The sequence below is a fragment of the Schistocerca americana genome, chromosome X (genome assembly GCF_021461395.2).
Source record: "Schistocerca americana isolate TAMUIC-IGC-003095 chromosome X, iqSchAmer2.1, whole genome shotgun sequence".
Lineage (NCBI taxonomy): Eukaryota > Metazoa > Arthropoda > Insecta > Orthoptera > Acrididae > Schistocerca > Schistocerca americana.
In genome coordinates, this window is record NC_060130.1 from 759979574 (window position 1) to 759997838 (window position 18265).

The window sequence follows — 18265 nt, forward strand, 5'->3', positions numbered from 1 at the left end:
ATAGCAGTGGTAACCGGTCTAACAACTGCGACAGATACTTATTGTCTTACATAGGCATTGCCGAACGCAGCACCGTATGCTGCCTGTTTACACATCTCTGTATTTGAATACGAATGCGTATACCAGTTTGTTTGGCTCTTCAGTATAAATCTACATGGTTATTCCGCAATTTACAATCAAGCGCCTGGCAGCGGGTTCATCGAACCACCTTCAAGCTATTTCTCTACCATTCCACTCTCGAACAGCGTACGAGAAAAACGAACACTTAAATCTTTCTGTGTGAGCTCTGATTTCTCTTGTTTTATTGTAATGATCGTTTCTCCCTATGTAGGTGCTCGCCAGCAAAATATTTTCACCCTCTGAGGAAAAAGTTAGTAATTGAAATTTCATGAGGAGTTCTGCCGCAACGAAAAACGCCTTTGTTTTACGATTACCACCCCAATCCTCATATGTGTTTTCTTCAGAGATCTAGTAAACTTTTACTTTTTAGCGCCTTTTGGGGTTACAACGCACAAAGCGATGTTAGCTGTCGAAATAAAGCCAAGAGTGGGGTTTCAGGGCCAGCAAAATTTCCTGCCCACAACAAAAACGAACAGCGCTAGTTTCAGTGTAAAACAGATTTGCGTCGAAAACCGCAGAGGGAATTTTAGCGGTGCTTGATAATGGGAAAAGAGTTGCCTGTGGACAATTACATTGTCCCTCAAGCGTGAAACTCTTCGCGTTCTCTCGGATAACGACTGGAAACTGAGAACGTTGGCGGCGGAGGAACTTATAATATATTGTTTGTTTGCCATTGTCTCTCTCATTTCCGTTATGTCGTTGTCTGCCAGCTAAAGAGCAAATTCTAATGGCTCTGAGCACTTTGGGACTTAACTTCTGAGGTCATCAGTCGCCTAGAACTTAGAACTAATTAAACCTAACTAACCTAAGGACATCACACACATCCATGCCCGAGGCAGGATTCGAACCTGCGACCGTAGCGGTCGCTCGGTTCCAGACTGTAGCGGCTAGAACCGCACGGCCACTCCGGCCGGCCCGAGGTACCAATGGTTACACGTCTCGGTCACCTCTTGTTCGCATCGACGGCTCTTTGAACAGTGGACGTTACATTTCAGAAGTGTTACTACCCGAGGCTCTACCCTTCATTCGATCCCTGCGAAACCCTACATTTCAGCAGGATAATGCACGACTGCATGTTGCAGGTCCTGTACGGTCCTTTCTGGATACAGAAAATTTTCGATTGCTGCCCTGGCCAGCTACCTACGGATTATGGCTTTTAGGAACCCTGACAGCAACGCCACCATGTTGAATAATGCTTTTCGTGCAGCCACAGGACGACGTGTTACGACTCAAACTGTGCATAATAGGCTGCATGATGCGCGACTTCACTCCCGACGTCCATGGCGAGGTCAATCTCTGCAACCACGACACCATGCATGGCGGTACAGATGGGCCCAGCAACATGCCGAATGGACCGCTCAGGATTGGCATCACGTTCTCTTCACCGACGAGTGTCGCATATGCCTTCAACCAGACAATCGTCGGAGACGTGTTTGGAGATAACCCGGTCTGGCTGAACGAACGCCTTAGATCCACTGTCCAGCGAGTGCAGCCAGGTCGAGGTTCCCTGCTGCTTTGGGGTGGCATTATGTGGGGCTGACGTACGACGTTGGGGGTCATAGAAGGCGCCGTAATGGCTGTACGATACGTGAATGTCATCCTCCGACCGATAGTGTAACCATATCGGCAGCATATTGGCGAGATATTTGTCTTCTAGACGACAATTCGCGCCCCCATTCTGCACATATTGTGAATGACTTCCTCCAGGATAACTACATCGCTCGAATGGAGTGGCCAGCGATCTCTCCAGACATGAACCCTATCGTACATGTCTGGGGCATATTGAAAAGGGCTGTTTATGAACGACGTGACCCACCAACCACTCGGAGGGATCTACGCCGAATCGCTGTTGAGGAGTGGACAATCTGGACCAACAGTGCCTTGATGAATTTGTGGATAGTGTGCCACGACGAATACAGACATGCATCAAGCAAAAGAACGTGCTACTGGGTATTAGAGGTACCGATGTGTACAGCAATCTGGACCACCACGTCTGAAGGTCTCGCTGTATGGTGGTACAACATGCAATGTGTGTTTTTCATTAGCAATAAAAATGGCGGAAATGATGTTTGTGTTGATCTCTGTTCCAGTTTTCTGTACAGGTTCTGGAACTCTCGAAACAGAGATGATGCAAAACTTTTTTACATGTGTGTATACAGGTTTATTAGACTCCTATGTTCCTCTTCTTATATACACGTTTCGGGTAAACTATAATCTCAGTCTCAAAATAAACGCATTCCAGTCTCAATCCTGCAGTAATATATCGTAAACTTTTTTTTTTGTTTGGAAGGCAAGAAGATTAGGATTCAGCATTCCGTTGACAGCGAGATCACTAAAACAAAGATCTAACTGGACACAAACACGTTCACTTATCGGTTGTCTAAGATGAGTTATGCTCAGTATTTGAAGCAGTAAATTTGTATCGTTTCGGAGAGCGTGGATTTAGTGCACTCTTACATATGTCCAGTAGATGATACTTATTCACTGTTAACAAGTTACTTCGGGAGCCATCATCTCGGCCCAAAACGAATCACATTGTATCGATTGAAAGCCTCGATGGATGGCAATGATTACATAACGTATTCGCCAGCAGCTAGAGTAACTTTATGAAAGTTAATACACATGAAAGTTGAGATATATTCAGCAACAAAAATTATCTCTATTTATCTGGAGCAGAAGACAGACTTTTATTCATAGAGAGAAATACGAGAGCACAGACGAAAGGTGAAGGAATTATAGTTTCACGACATGCATATGTTGCATTAGACGCGCACTGCCATAGTTTATCCTGCTTAGGCGTTGTGTTATTTGACGTCATTATTTATCTGCAGTGAGTTTACGATGTGCCTGAGGTATCTGTACTGTCAGTGCTTACATTTCCGCGGTCACCCATAATCTTCACAAGTCATGTAGAGTTTGTCATATTTTGTTTCCGACAACGAATCCTATTGTATTACCTTAGTAATCTGTTGGAGGTCAAGTCACTACCATTACCAGTTTTTACTCCAGTTGGAGGATCTCCTACGGACGTGGTTTGATCACTGCGTACCCTTTGTCGTTCCCCGCTTCAGGACTGAATTTTCGGAACATTCTTCTTCTTAGCAGGGGCATACTCCTCTCTTACTGAACTGCATGTGTTCTCAAGAACACAGTAATGGGTACACTATGCTCAGGATAACCTGATAGTTGACAGCCGAAGTTTGCACTGGTGTGCAGAACTTACGGACACAAGTAAGTTTCGCATCATGTGTCACTGTCAAGTAACATAGTTCGGATTAAATTTGTACGATACATATAAATAACTGCTGCAGTATAGTACAGAAGGTAACTGGAAGAAAGTGAGACGAACAGAATTGACACTTTTATTCGAAGACAATAATTACACTGAAGTCACCTCGATTCATGATGGTCTCCTGGTCATTACAAAGGCGGCACATGGTTCTTAGCGGGATGTGTGATCACCACGGATGGTGATGCATGCTGTTAGACGTACTCCCATGCTGGCCACAACGTTGGTAAGGCGTTCCATTCCTCCCTCAGCACGATTGACCACTGTTGGATGGCCGTTGGCGTATGTGGACGTGCTGCAGTAAGTCTCCCCAATGCATTCTCCGTGTGCTCTATAGCATTTAAGTCGGGGGAGCGTTGTTTCACTAAATATATTAATGTGAATACTAGTCAGGGTGGTTCCTTTGAAACGAACATAGGTAAAATCCTTGCCCATCTTTGTCTTGTTTGACCCAGTACTCCATATCTAATGATCATGTTATATCCCTCCCATGTTATGCACCACAGGTTTGAACAATGGGTGTTGCAGTCATGGTGATCCCGATATCCTCCCCAAGCTTATCTTCTGGTTTGAGCTTCTGACTATTTTCTATTAATCTTTCGCGAGAAGTCAAGTGTCAGCGTCATGGTAACGGCAATGATTCTCAATTTTCAGACTTTTTCCCTATTTTCTTATTTTTCAACTATGATACAAACGTATAACGTCACATTTCCGTGTCATGTTATTCATAACTCACAGTTTCAAGTCTTAGCGGTGGCATTGTTTAACAGTTCTGCTATTTTCATCTTTTTTGGCATTCCTGCACTTTTTCTCATTTGATTATATTTCGCATTATCAGATCAGCAGCGTAATATAAGTAGCATATGACATTTTAACGAATAGTTAATTCCTGTTTATTATTTTTTCGTACTATAAGCTTATTTCAACGTTATTGCCATTTTCTAGCACAACTTGCAATCATTATCCATGCTATAGGTGCCGTCAATTACATTCTTGCAAGAAAATAGCGATCATACACAGGTACAGTATGTACATACGTTACGAACAAATAAACGTTACCTATACCTTTGTTCAAATGCTATGTAAACTACCATCCAATTGACAACATCTATACTACGCATAATGATTGCAGGTCGTGTCAGAAAACGACAATAACGCCGAAATAGCTAATAGTACGAAAGAATAGTAGCCTCTGAGCAGCTAACAGGAATTAACTATTCATTAAAATACTGATTATGTGTTCAGTTAGCCTCACGAGTTTGGGCCTCTACAAGAGCTATTTTCTAATATTTTACAGACATTCATTACTTCCGCCGTTTTATGAATTCCACACTTTGCCGGTGGTCATTCCTTTCATCCTTACGTAACAGAACCATCAATAACGGTACTTTTTATCAGCTTTCGCGAACCCTACGTTTTGCACAAATTGTCAATATTTAACCCTATTCGATACCCAGCATATTACGATGTCTCTTTGAAAAGCACACCATTATAACTGCTTGCAAAATATATGTATAATTTCACGTATGTATTTGTCGAAGTTATTCATTTTTTTCAACATTGAGTCTATTAGTTGGTCTGCCTTTGCTGTTATTTGTGATCGTGGTATGGGACCAACAGCCTGACAATGAGGTAGGAACTCAGCTCCTCTTTACCAACACCAATCACGAACAGTTTGTATAGCAATTGCTCTTTCATACTCTCTCCTCCCCCCCTCCCTCCCAACCCCTCCTAACCACAAACATATGTAATACATATAATTAGACACACATACTCTGGTCAGCCAGAACATTATGACCACCGACCTACTATCAATATAAACCCGTCCATGCGATAGCAGCGTCACCTGGCAAGGAATGACTGCTAGCCACACACAAGCACAGTGCATGTAATGTCAGTGAGCGTACTGTTCGTGTGTAGAATGGGGAGGCGAGCGAACTGAGTCTGACAGAGGGCAGATTGTGATGGTCCAGATGCTCAGCACATGTATTTCAGAAACTGCACGACTTGTCGGTTGTTCGAGGAGTGCTGCGGTGAGTATCTTCAACACGCGGCGAAACCGAGCTGAAACCACGTGCAGGCGTCGTGGGGTTGAGCAGCAACCCCTCATTATAAGTGTCGGACGTTGTAGGCTGGGCAGACTGGTAAAACAGGACAGGCGGCGAACTGTGACGGAACTAACATGACACCTTAATGGTGGGCAGAGTACGGGTGTGCCTGAACATACAGTGCACCGAACACTCATAACGATTGGCCTCCGCAGCTGACGACGCATATGCATGTGCCAATGTTTACACCACGACATCGGTAACTACGGCTGAAATGAGCACACGACCATCGGCACTGGACGTTGACACGGTGGCACAGTGTTGCATGGTCTAATGAATCCCGATACCTTCTTCATCATTCCTATGAGAGGGCTCGAATCCGTCGTCTTCCAGGGGATCAGCTCCTTGACAATTGTACTGTGGGACGGAGACAAGCTGGCGGCGGTTCCATTATGCTCTGGGTAACGTTCACCAGGGCATCCATGGGTCCAGTGGAGCTCGTTAAAGCCACCCTGACGGTCAAGGAGTATCGTACACTGGTTGCAGACTACGTACACTCCTTCATGACGATCGTGTTTCCCGACGACAGTCTCATTTTTCAGCAAGATACTGCGCCACGTCACAAGGCTAGGAGTATGATTTAGTGGTTCCAGGATCACAGTGAGGAGTTCCAATTGAAGTACTGGACCCCCAACTCGATGGATCCGAACCCAATCGAATACGTCTGGGATGTGATTGAACGTGACGTCAGAGCTCATCACCTCCCTCCCCGGAATTTACGGGAAGTAGGTGACGTGTGTGTACAGATGTGGTGCCAGCTCTCCACTTGCGACCTACCAGGGACTCATTGTTTCCATACCACGACGCGTCGACGCTGTTATCCGTGCCAAAGGTGGACTAATGTTGTGCTCGCCATTAACATAATGTACATCTTCGTACGCCCAGACTCTATTACTGTGCGTAGTTCTTCACACTAAAGATCAATTAAGAGCTGTTGAAACATCGACAGGACTGCTTCTCGAACCTCGCCAAGCTATTCCAGCCTATCAAGGCAGTCACAGACGCATACTGCGGCCCAAACTGTGCGTCGTGCTGACAGCAGCAGAATGAATTGGTGCGCAGACTAGCTGCAGTTCTGTGTCTGTAGCATCTCGATTAGCACTGCCATCAGAGCCGGTCTGTTTTGAATTAAATTATGGCGGTAGCTAAATTCTGTAAAAACGTATGTTTCCAATCCAACAGGTTGAAAACTGTTGTTACCTGCTTTCGGTTCTAGTGAACACAAGTAGACTGCTGGTAACGCTATCATACTACTAACCTGAATGGCTTCCTCCATCAAAAGATTTGATCATTCCACACTGGTTCCCCTGGGGCACTATCGTTGATCATTCATGGTTTAGCGAAATTTCTATCCCACTGACTTGTGGTTGTGATTTTCTATTTACACTCTTGCTCAAAAATTAAGGATAATTGCAGAATGTGGTGCCACACAACATGGCAATACACAAAACTGGTGCTAATAGCATAGGCACATAGGGAACACACACGACACAGATCTGTAAGTTCACGGTATTGGTGATAAGTTGAACAAACCGTCCCGAAACACATGTGCTACAAAACGCCACTGTTTCCTGCGCACGTACGCCGACATCGGTATGGGATACGATCACCATGCACACGTACACAGGCCGCACAACGGGTTGGTATACTCTGGAGCAGGTGATCGAGCAGCTTCTGGGGTATAGCCTCCCATTCTTGCACCAGTGCCTTTCGGAGTCCTGAAGTGTCGTAGTGGTTTGAAGACGTGCAGCGATACGTCAACCGAGAGCATCCCAGACGTGTTCGATGGGGTTTAGGTCTGGAGAACAGGCGGGCCACTCCATTCGCCTGATATCTTCTGTTTCAAGGTACTTGTCCACGATGGCAGCTTGGTGGGGCCGTGCGTTATCATCCGTCAGGAGGAAGTTGGGACTCACTGCGCCCCTGAAAAGGCGGACATACTGGTGCAAGATGACGTCCCGATACACCTGACCTGTTATGGTTCATCTGTCAAAGACGTGCAGGGGTGTAGTGCACCAATCATAATCCCACCCTACACCATCAAACCACGACCTCTATACAAGTCCCTTTCAAGGACTTTAAGGGGTTGGTATGTGGTTCCTGGTTCACGCCAGATGAAAACCCGGCGAGAATCACTGTCCAGACTATACCTGAACTCGTCCGTGAACATAACCTGGGACCACTGTTCCAATGCCCATGTACTGTGTTCTTGACACCAGCCTTTGCGGGCTCTCCTGTGACCAGGGGTCAGTGGAATGCACCTTGCAGGTCTCCGGGCGAATAACCCATGTCTGTTCAGTCGTCTGTAGACTGTATGTCTGGACAAAACTGTTACAGTGGCTGCTTTAAGGTCCCGAGAAAGTCTACCTGCAGTACTCCGTGGCCGTCTGCGGGCACTGATGGTGAGATATCGATCTTCTTAGATGTCCCGTACTGTAGCGCCTGGACATGTTGCCTGTCTGCTGTAATCGTTGCCATAATCTTGAGATCACACTTTGTGGCACACGGAGGACCCGCGCTACGACCTTTTGTGTTTGACCAGCCTCCAGTCACCCTAGTATTACACCCCTCATAACATCGATATGTGTCCTTTGAGCCATTTTAAACACACAGTCACCATAAGTACGTCTGAAAGAGTTGGCACACTTACTCGCTGCACCGTACTCTGACATGCACCAACACATCTCTGCGTATGTGGACTGCTGCCAGCACCACCGTACGACGACCGCAGGTAAAATACACCGCATGGTCATACCCTGAGGTGATTTAAAATCGCAAACCGCCCACCAGAGCGTTGTTTCATCATGTATCCGCGTTATCCTTAATTTATGAGCATGAGTGTATATTGTAAAAATATGTGACACATTATCAAATAACGCAGATTCTGATACACGGGTGTAAAATTCTGCTACACAATAAACAAAATCATCTTATTTAATGATCAGAGGTGGCAATTAATTGTTCTGACATTCGTCATTATGTTTACTCGTTAAGAAAAGTATCTGTTTAGAGCCATTTGGATGATGTACACATCACCATGGAGTAATGTATTGTCTTCACACGGTGTCAGCTCTGCTGACAGTGTCAGTCTATCACCTTGTAACACTCAAGTCGTTTGTATTTCAAGCACGTTTCCTATTAGGTGATAGACCAAAATTCATACGCTGTAAACCACAGAGGGGTCCACCAGTATACAATATGTTACGGGTGGTTCAAATGGCTCTGGGCACTATGGGACTTAACTGCTGAGGTCATCAGTCCCCCAGAACTTAGAACTACTTAAACCTAACTAACCTAAGGACATCACACACATCCATGCCCGAGGCAGGATTCGAACCTGCGACCGTATCGGTCGCGCGGTTCCAAACTGTAGCGCCTAGAACCGCTCAGCCACAACGGCCGGCCGGTACGGGTGAAGTTGCAAATATTTTTATTGGTGACTGATGATAGTTTTGTAACATTACATCAGTATTTACTTCATTTGCAGACTAATAATTACACCTATTAGGAGTAGTATGTCTTTGGGTTGGTTAGTGCTCAAAGTATATGTGCCAAGAGCAATGCTTATTTTGACCCGGGCAGCAGGACAAGCGTTGAAGTGTAGATCCATGGACGCAAAACGATTAGTGTGTACTGCCATGTGTAGTCCACTTAGTAGTGCAGTTGCGACCATGCCAAAAACATCAGGTATTTAATTAGGTGACGTGTCTACGGAAAGACAGGTAGGCGCATAGAAGTAACAACTAACATACTGAAGTGGGCACATATTCCATTACCAATGATCACAGTACCCGCACTTATACTCCTAATACCTTGTACAATAGCAAAAGTCAGCGGTATTATTAAAGGGAAAGCTGTTATAGATCCCGTCATTCAGTTGAGAACTGTTTTTGAACTTACTGCTTTAAAACAGAACGGTGACACCTTCGAAGAAGCTACAGCAAGATGCTCGGAAACGCTCCCACACTACGTTCTGCTTCTGCCTGGAGTGCAATGCAGAGGCTGGTGGCCTGTGCACAGGCAGCGAGAAGTTCCCACCTGTAATTGACGCCCTGATAGTCATCAGCACGACGCAAATTTGCGTATGAAGCTACTCATACGCCAAGCAAAAAGTTCCAGGGAATTCCGCAATAAGAAGACCTGTTAAGTCTTTTATCTTGCCCCTCTCGACCAGCATAAAAAATCTTCATGGTTCGTCTTACGATTCTCGGATTGCAGATTTCTGCGGACTGAGGAGAAAGTGTATTGTTGTGCGTCGTAAGTGTCAAGATTATGATATTTAATCCAGAACGTTGTACTATGTCAAGCGCACAACAAGGAAGTTCGGCAAGAAGCGTTATGCCTTTTCGATGTTTCTCTACATGTACATCTACATTTATACTCCGCAAGTCACCTAACGGTGTGTGGCGGAGGGCACTTTACGTGCCACTGTCATTACCTCCCTTTCCTGTTCCAGTCACGTATGGTTCACGGGGAGAACGACTGCCGGAAAGCCTCCGTGCGCGCTCGAATCTCTCTAATTTCACATTCGTGATCTCCTCGGGAGGTATAAGTAGGGGGAAGCAATATATTCGATACCTCGTCCAGAAACACACCCTCTCGAAACCTGAACAGCAAGCTACACCGCGATGCAGAGCGCCTCTCTTGCGGAGTCTGCCACCTGAGTTTGCTAAACATCTCCGTTACGATATCACGCTTACCAAATAACCCTGTGACGAAACGCGCCGCTCTTCTTTGGATCTTCACTATCTCCTCTGTCAATCCGACCTGGTACGGATCCCACACTGATGTGCAATACTCAAGTATAGGTAGAACGAGTGTTTTGTAAGCCACCTCCTTTGTTGATGGACTGCATTTTCTAAGGACTCTCCCAATGAATCTCAACCTGGTACCCGCCTTACCAACAATTAATTTTATGTGATCATTCCACTTCAAATTGTTCCGCACGCATACTCCCATATATTTTACAGAAGTAACTGCTACCAGTGTTTGTTCCGCTATCATATAATCATACAATAAAGGATCCTTCTTTCTATGGATTCGCAATACATTACATTTGTCTATGTTAAGGGTCAGTTGCCACTCCCTGCACCAAGTGCCTATCCGCTGCAGATCTTCCTGCATTTCGCTGCAATTTTCTAATACTGCAGCTTCTCTGTATACTACAGCATCATCCGCGAAAAGCCGCATGGAACTTCCGACACTATCTACAAGGCCACTAGGTGACCTCATGTTAACAATTCAGAGTTTTGAGGCAGCACGGGCCACGAGTACATTACAATGGAATAAGGAAAACGCCGATGTACCCAGTATGTCACAGCATCGCATCTCCATTCCCTTTCCTTACTCTTTTCAGCAATCTCAAAGATGTAGAAAACCATGGTCACAGTCACAACAGTTAGCAAATGATGAACGCCTTCGTGTAATGTTAATATCATGCATCCGCGAAAAGCTCGGTTGTCATTTGAATCTTACACCGTATTCAAACTTCCGTCTTGTTCAAATAGTTTCACTCCTCACATTCCTCATAAGTGGCCAGAGAGTCACTTTATGCAAGTTTTGTGTGACGACTGCCACAAAGGTGATTGGTGATAGTAATTGAAAAAAGCCAACCGGAGGCTAGTGTGAAGGTACTGCGTGATATAAAAAGACGCCTTGCACAATAACAGTTGTAATGACTATCCTTAGAGGCGTGACAATTATTTTGGCCTCTACGCTTTCGTAATCTCTAGGTTTCACATACAGAATACTTAACTTGATATCACCCACAGTACCTCCTAATAATATTTATGCAATATATCAGGAGTTCGACTCATTATTCGCACTGTGTCTCAAATTTATTTCCCAATTTAAAGCTGATATTACACTTAGGTCAATGGTCATACTCTGTTTCTTTTCTTTTAATGCGCCAAATACATTTTTCATCCAGGGACTTCCTGAAAGAGGACCTGGATACATTATGTCACATGGGAGTAATTTAACCCATGTCAGCTAGTGATTATACTATGCCATTTACATCTACGTGATTACTCTACAATTCACATTAAAGTACTTGGCAGAGGGTTCATTCAATCATTTCAGTCTGTTTAAGAACTTTCAGCATTGCAGCGTGTCAGTAATCGTAGGTATCGAAATGATTATGAAAAATCCGCCTCGATTGCACAAACTACCTGGTGTTTACCTAGGTTTCAGCATGGGTAACCACGCCTTCTTCAGAACAAATATAAAACAGCTTGCCTAAATAGGCATAGTCAAAGGCTAAAATCAGCACCTACAGCGGCAAGACCCCAATATATTAATGGGGTCTTGCCGCTGTAGGTGCTGATTTATATATATGTATATATATGTATATGTATATTAATGGGGTCTTGGCGCTGTAGGTGCTGATTTTAGCCTTTGACTATGCCTATTTAATCAAGCTGTTTTATATTTGTTCTGCACTCTGAAACCTAGGTAAACACCAGGTAGTTTATGCAATCGAGGCGGATTTTTCATAATTATTTCAGACCATTTCTCTATCGTTTCACTCTCGAATAGCACGAGGGAAAAACGATCACTTAAATCTTGCTGTGCGAACTCTGGTTTCTGTTACTTTATTATGATGGTCGTTTATCCCTATGCAGGTGGGAATCAACAAAAACGTTTTGCACCCGGAGAATGTTTGTGATTCAGATTTTCTGGAAAGACCTCGCCGCAACGAAAAACATGTTTGTTTTAATTATTTCCACCTGACACGATTCCCTTTCTTTATGCATTTATAGAAAATGAGCCAAACTTCTTTGAACTTTTTCAATGTCCTCCGTCAGTCCTATATGGCACGAGTCCCAGACTACGCAGCAATACTCAGGACAAACAGGGAGCGAAGCGTAGGCATCTCGTCAGTAGATTTGTTTCAATGCCTGCCAATAAAATGCAGTTTTTGGTTCTCCCTCTCCACAAAATGTTACAATTAAAGTTTTTCTTAATCGAAATTTTGTTTTTTTTTATCGTGTAATAGAAATTTAACGGATTCCTTTTAGTACTCATGTGGATGACGCCACACTTTTTATTGTTTACAGTGAATTGTCACTTTCCTCACCAGACATATATCTTGTCTGAAGCATTTTGCAATTTCTTTCAATCTTCTGATGACTTTACTAGACGGTAAATGACAGCATCGTCTGAAATCAATCTAAGAGGGCTCCTCAGGTTGTCTGCTAAATCGGTTATATAAATTAGGATCAGCAGAGCGCCAGATATCACTGTGTTTTACTCGATTACTGTCCGTCAGTTACCACGAACTGTGACCTTCCCGACGGGTAACCACGAATCTTATCACACAACTGAGACGACACTCCATAGATATGCAATTTGATTAGAAGCCGATTATGAGGAACAGTGTCAAAAAGTTTCTGGAAATCCAGAAATATGTACTCATTTTGAGATTCTCTATCGATAGCACTCATTACCCCGTGCAAATAAAGAGCCAGCTGTGTTTCACGAGCCAGTTGTCTTTCACAAGAATGACGTTTTCTGACCCGTACTGACAGTGTCAATACAGTTTTCTTCGAGATAATTAATAATGCACGAATACAGTATATGTTCCACAATCCTACTGAAAATGGATAACAGTGATATGGGTCCGCGTTTCAATGGATTATTTTTAATGTCTTTCTTGTGCATTAGTGCCACCTGTGCAACTTCCCAGTCCTATGGTACTGATCTTCTGTCGAGTGAACGGTTGTATATGTTTGCTAAGTACGTAACTATTAATTTAGAATACTCCAGAATGAACCAAAATAATATCCTCTCTGGGCCGGAAGACTTGCCTTTATTAAGTGATTTAAGTTGCTCCGCTAGATCGAAGGTATCTGCTTCTAAGTTACTTATACTAGTAACTGTTCTTGTCTCGAACTGTAGAATATGTAGTTCGTCTTCTTTGGTGAAGAAATTTCGGAAAATCGTGATATAGTAACTCCACTTTGGTGGCACTGTGATCGGTAACATTGTCATTGCTGTCGCACAGTGAAAGTATCGTGTCTTGCTGCTAGTGCATGTTACATACGACCAGCATCTCTTTGGAATTTCTGTCAGATTTCGAGACAATTTTTCGTATTATAGCCCACGCTAAATTTCGATCTTCTGTAAAACATTGCTCTTCTTGGACATTTTATGTTCGTTTAAATCTGTCGTTCTTATACAAGGTACGTTATAATTAATAGCGTAAACGCATACAGTTGAAAGTTCATGATAATAGAAGCAAAAAAGTCTCAGCGAACATGAGATCTAAAACGATGGCTTAAGAGCTTCATCTTCGATACTGTGAAACAAATCCCTTCTACTGCAAGCTCTCCGCTTTTCATATTTTGAGAGGTGGTGGTATAGTCCAAAACAAGACAAAAATGCTCAGTGAACATGGGAGCTAAAGTGCATACTTTAAGGGCTATGATCACTTCTACATCTTCGCTACTGTGAAGCTCATCTCTTCTATTGAACAGGTGCTCATGGCTCTTAAGGTTGAACCCCGTGTTTTCCGGACTTTCTTCTTGTTTTGGTCCGTACTACCGCCTCTCAAAATATGGAAAGCAAAGAGTTTACTATAGAAGAGATTTGTTCCAAAGTATCGAAAATTAAAAAAATGTTCGTACCTCTGAAGCTATGCGTTTTAGAGACCATTTTTACTGAGACTTTTTTTCTTCTAGTATCGTGTTTTTATAACCGTATGAATTTATACCATCAATTAAGATACACCCTGTATTGTTGCTTCTGCAGTCGTATCCTGATCTGTTTTGGGTACCATGAGAGATCTGTACCGTCTCTTATTACTTTATTTGGCATAAATTTCTCAATACTGTTCCTCTGAATTTAAGACACATTTGGTCTACTCTTACATGGTTAGTTCGGAAGGAATGGAGACCGTCTCTTAGAAAGGCATCAAGAGAATTTTCATCGGTTTTTCTTTTAATTTTTATATTTTGCGTTTACTTTTGATAGTGTTACAACGACCTAGTAGTCACTTCTCCCTTTATGCGTTATGATGTTCCCTATTTGCTTGGAATTCTTTGATGCTAAGAGGTCAAATGTGATATCGCAACAAATTACACTTCGAGTGGGCCCCTGAAATAATTGCCAAAATAACTTTTGAGAAAGCATTTAGTACATATTCGGGCGATGTTTCATGCCTGCCATCGAATTTAAACATGTATCGCCAACATATCGTGAGTGGACTGTAGTCACCAGCAAGCGTAATTAGTTGCACGAGTGGAGTACCTATTTGAAAGGCTCAAATTCTCTTTGAGTCGGGAGGGGGGCAAAATGAATCAGCCATACATTTATTCCAGTAGCCAAGCATAATCTATACCCATAGTAACGCACCGTATCTGTCTATTTCAATGTCACTACAAGATAAACTAATTCTAACGGCAACAAGCGCGCCACCACCAACTGAATTTAATCTATCATTTCTGAACACAATTAGGTCAGTGGTAAAAATTTCGGCTGAACTTATCTCCCGATTAATCAGCTTTCAATAGGTGAGAGTGTGTTATACGCTGGTACACTTTTCAGATTTTCGCCTCTAACTAGGCCTGTAATACAAGTTTAATGTATTTTCATATTCCATTTGTAAATGATGGCATGAACATTTTACGTGCTACAGTTTTTTTTCCTGCACTTACAAAAATTATTCTGGAAAATCAGGGTTTTTCGACACATGAGAACATGTTCCATGGCACACCGTCTTCATGTACCTAGAAGCGAATATTCGTTTGACATTTAAAAGCGTTGCAATGGAGAAAATCTTGTCCCTATTGTATTTAATCGCCTATCTGTTACACTATTACTCTACTACACAGTGAGTGAAATCAAATGAAGCAGAAGTATAATCAGAAACGAGTCACAAGTTATACCCATTATTTTTAGATAGAAGTTACTGGAAACTAACACACATTTCCATTTTCAAGATAGGGAAAATCGTTAATACAGTAAAGAAACTCAGTTCATTTGCAGGTGTCACATGTTTTATAGTAAAAGACCTTGTTCCGTTTCCAGGTACAAGATGGTGCCCAAATGACGCAGTATGACTTAACTTTCCACGTGTTACACAAATATTCATAAAAATATACAATAGTATGGGTAGAGGTTATACCTGACAATCTGACTAAACTATTAATTGGATCGTTTTACCGACCCCCCGACTCAGAAGATATAGTTGCTGAACAGTTCAAAGAAAACTTGAGTCTCATTTCAAATAAGTACCCCACTCATACAGTTATAGTCGGTTGTGACTTCAATCTACCCTCGATATGCTGCAAAAATTATACGTTTAAAGCCAGCGGCAGGTATAAAACGTCATTCGAAATTGTACTGAATGCTTTCTCAAAATGGTTCAAATGGCTCTGAGCACTATGCGACTTAACTTCTAAGGTCATCAGTCGCCTAGAACTTAGAACTAATTAAACCTAACTAACCTAAGGACATCACACACATCCATGCCCGAGGTAGGATTCGAACCTGCGACCGGAGCGGTCGCTCGGTTACAGACTGTAGCGCCTAGAACCACACGGCCACTCCGGCCGGCGAATGCTTTCTCAGAAAATTATTTTGAACAATTAGTTCATGAGCCCACTCGAAGCACAAATGGTTGCGAAAGCATACTTGACCTTTTAGTAACAAATAATCCTGGACAAATAGTGAGTATTGTGACGAATACATGGATTAGCGACCACAAGGCAGTTGCTGCTAGACTGAATACTCTAACACGTACAACCATCAAAAAGAAACGCAAAGTATATCTATTTAAAAAAATGCTTTTAACGCCTTTTCGAGAGACAGTCTTCACTCCTTCCGATCTGACCATGCAAGTGTAGAAAAGTTGTGGAATGTTTTCGAAGATATAGTTTCGACAGCAATTGAGAGATATATACCACATTAATTGATAAGTGATTGTACTGATCCCCCATGGTACACAAAAGGGTCAGATCGCTGTTGCAGAAGCAACGAAAAAAGCATGACAAATTTAAAAGAACGTAAAATCCCCCAAATTGGCAAAGTCATACAGAAGTTCGAAATATAGCGCGTACTGCAATGCGAAATGCTTTTAATAATTTCCACAACGAAATTCTGTCTCGAAATCTGGCAGAAAACCCAAAGAGATTCTGGTCATACATAAAGTACACCAGTGGCAAGAAGCAATCAATACCTTCACTGTGCGATAACAACGGTGAAGTCACTGATGACAGTGCCACTAAAGCAGAGTTGTTAAACACGGTTTTCCGACACTTCTTCACCAAAGAAGACGAAGTAAATATTCCTGAATTCCAATCAAGAACAACTGCCAAGATGAGAAAGATAGAAGTAGATATCCTCGGTGTAACAAAGCCCGGAACCGCGGGACTGCTACGGTCGCAGGTTCGAATCCTGCCTCGGGCATGGGTGTGTGTGATGTCTTTGGTTAGTTAGGTTTAAGTAGTTCTAAGTTCTAGGGGACTTATGGCCTAAGATGTTGAGTCCCATAGTGCTCAGAGCCATTTGATTTTGTAACAAAGCAGCTTAAATCACTTAATAAAGGCAAGGCCTCCGGTCCAGATTGTATACCAGTCAGGTTCCTTTCGGAGTATGCTGATACAATTGCTCCATATTTAGCAATTATATACAACAGCTCGCTCACAGAAAGATCCGTTCCCAAGGACTGGAAAATTGCTCAAGTCACATCAATACCGAAAAAGGGAAGTAGGAGTAATCAGCTGGGTTACAGGCCCATATCACTAACGTCCATTTGCAGTAGGGTTTTGGAACATATACTGTATTCGAACATTATGAAGTACCTCGAAGAAAACGATTTATTGACACATAGTCAGTACGCATTCAGAAAATATCGTTCTTGTGAAACACAACTAGCTCTTTATACTCATGAAGCAATAAGCGCTATCGACAGGGCATGTCAAATTGATTCCATATTTCTAGATTTCCAGGAGGCTTTCGACACCGTTCCTCACAAGCGTCTTCTAACGAAACTGCGTGCCTACGGAGTATCGCCTCAGTTGTGCGACTGGATTCGTGATTTCCTGTCAGAAAGGTCACAGTTCGTAGTAATAGACGGAAAGTCATCGAGTAAAAGAGAAGTTCCCCAAGAAAGTGTTATGGGCCCTCTATTGTTCCCGATCGATATTAACGACATAGGAGACAATCTGAGTAGCCATCTTAGATTGTTTGCAGACGATGCTGTCATTTACCGTCTTTTAAAGTCATCAGATGATCAAAACGACTTGGAAATTGATTTTGATAAGATATTTGTATGGTGCGAAAAGTGGCAATTGACCCTGAATAAAGAAAAGTGTGAAGCTATTCACATCAGTACTAAATGAAGTCAGGTAAATTGCGATTACCTGATAAGTCTCACAAATCTGAAGGCTGTAAATTCAGCTAAATACTTAGGAACTACAATTACAATTACAAATAACGTAAATTGAACGATCACATAGATAATGTTGTGGGTAGAGCAAACCAAAGACTGTGATTCACTTACAAGGTGCAACAGGTCTACTAAAGAGACTGCTTACACCACGCTTGTCCGGCCTATTCTGGAGTATTGTTGTGCGGTGTGGGATCCGCATCAGGTGGGACTGACGAATGACATCGAAAAGGTACAAAGAAGGGCAGCTCGTTTTGTATTATCTCGAAATAGGGGAGATAGTGTGACAGACATGATACGTGAATTGGAGTGGCCATCATTAAAATAAAGGCGTTTTTCGTTGCGACGAGATCTTCT

General features: G+C 42.9%; 1 protein-coding gene across 1 annotated transcript in view; it reads right to left on the reverse strand.

The window, feature by feature from the left end:
* LOC124555441 (sodium-coupled monocarboxylate transporter 1-like) overlaps positions 1 to 9439 on the reverse strand; it is a 370650-nt gene extending 361211 nt beyond the window's left edge. The window contains exon 1 of the mRNA XM_047129351.1: positions 9418 to 9439. The gene's annotated coding sequence lies outside the window, so the exon portion shown is untranslated. The remainder of the gene's footprint in view (positions 1 to 9417) is intronic.
* Positions 9440 to 18265: the final 8826 nt, after the last annotated feature.